We start from the raw sequence: 1,932 nt of genomic DNA, 5'->3' as shown, positions 1-1,932 counted from the left end.
GGGGCTGGGTTGTGTGGGGCGAGCTCTTATTGATGACGTTATGGTGATATGATTTCTTATGTGGGGCTAATGGAAGCGGGCTCGGGTCCTGTGTCCGGCCTTCACCGGCTTACACACACACAAGCACAAAGAGAAAAGGAGAGGGGGATACAGGATGTCATCGGCACACAGGAGAAAATGTGTTGCCCACAGTAATAAGTTTGTTAGTTAATAGCAATCTACCTGAATTGTGTGGGGCATAAAAATATCTTCCATATGAAAATTTAGTGTCAAAAATATCCATGAACCAAATTGTAATTATTATTATTACATTTTAATCATGTTCAATAATTGCTGAGATATTTCGGTAAAATTAGGGGAAAGCACCCGAGCTTTATGCCAGGTCCATTATCAACAATATTTTTATAGATGACGCTAAATACGATATCACTAGGAGTAGCAGCTCAGACGTTGTAATAAACAGCTGATTAGGAGATATCGGCCTGTCCCGATGGGGGACGGGGCTGCGAGTGTTCGCCGGAGCAGGGTTGCGTGTGTGTGTGCACGCGCGCGCGTCTTGTGTGTGTATGTGCGTGCGTGTGTGTGTGTGTGTGTGTGTCCGTGTGATTGGAGGGCTCGCCACTGCCATGCTCCGGGAGCGCCAGAGAGTTAGTTGCCTTGAGTTTCCCCGGGCCAGCTCCTCGGCAGACCCTCAGCCCTCTCCAGCCAAGCAGTGTGCTTCTCCAGCAAGCGCCAGCAGCGCCAGCAGCGCCAGCACAGACGAGTGGGGTGCGGGGAGGGGTGTTGGGGGGATTATGATGGGGCGTATATGATTAGTAGCAAGTCAAAATATACACACACAGTAAGGGAGAGAGCGATCACTACAAGAAATGGGCTGCTTGCTGCCTCGTGCAAAGACGAAGACTGGAAAATGACTTTGTTATTGAGAATGAGGAGATCCGTGTGTGTGTGTGTGTGTGTGTGTGTGTGTGTGTGTGTGTGTTTTGGGATGGGGTAAACTAGAAGAAGAAGAAGAAGAAGAAGAAGAAGAAGAAGAAGAAGAAGAAGAAGAAGAAGAAGAAGCACTGTGCAGGCGCTATTGAAAGTGTGCAATTCCGTTTCGTGTTCAGGCGTCGACCATCAACACGCGCCAACCGCGCTCGCCACTAGCAAGAGGGAGAGCGAGAGAGGGGGGGGGAGAGAGAGAGAGAGAGAGAGAGAGAGAGAGAGAGAGAGAGAGAGAGGGGGGGGGGGGGGAGAGCACGTAGAGAGGAACGCGAAGGTTACGCCTCACTCGCTATTCATGTATTGACGAGAAATAGGATAGCTCCTCTCTCTCCCTCTCTCCTACTCGTCGCCCCCTCTCCCCAGCCTTTCTGTGGGATTGGCGCGAGCGAGCCGTGCGCGGCCGTGAGCCCACCTGAAAAGACGCCAGCGTGATCCTCGACCGCGCGCCGCGCGCCCCTCTGCTCATTGACTGGAGTGAGCTGAATGTGTCGGATCAGCAGCCCGTCGCAATTCGGAGCGAGAGAAAGACAGAGAAAGGGAAAAGGTGTGGAGGGGGGGGGGGGCAGGAGGGCATTCGCATGCACCCTCGGCAAGTCCGCCTGTCGTACTGCTGTCGGTCATTAAGGGATCGACGTTCTCTGGAAAATACAGCGCGAAAATATCGGTCTTAAATAGAAGAGGAGGTCGGAGTTCCGGCCGCTCGCCTTTACTCCCTATAATAACCCGGGTCTCACGAGTCAGGCCGGCATGAAACTCCTCCGTCAAGATCCGTGGTGGAGCGGGGGCGGCCAGGCGTCCAGCCGCAGACATTCTCTGCTGTTTTGAAGCTGGATCGTTTTTGTGATACGGAGGAGATAAAAGTTACGCCCCTCCGCGGGGACGCGGGCGCAATGAGAACGAAAGCCACACATCAAGACTCTATCCGATTTCTTACCCGACTCCCCC

General features: G+C 53.0%; 1 protein-coding gene across 1 annotated transcript in view; it reads left to right on the top strand.

The window, feature by feature from the left end:
- LOC113203124 (uncharacterized) overlaps positions 1-1,932 on the top strand; it is a 9,160-nt gene that overhangs the window by 3,407 nt on the left and 3,821 nt on the right. The window lies entirely within an intron of this gene.

This window comes from Frankliniella occidentalis, unplaced genomic scaffold (assembly GCF_000697945.3).
Source record: "Frankliniella occidentalis isolate FOCC.00 unplaced genomic scaffold, Focc_3.1 Scaffold201, whole genome shotgun sequence".
Classification (NCBI taxonomy): domain Eukaryota; kingdom Metazoa; phylum Arthropoda; class Insecta; order Thysanoptera; family Thripidae; genus Frankliniella; species Frankliniella occidentalis.
The sequence above is the reverse complement of the archived record's forward strand: the minus strand, read 5'-3'. Positions and strand labels throughout refer to the sequence as shown.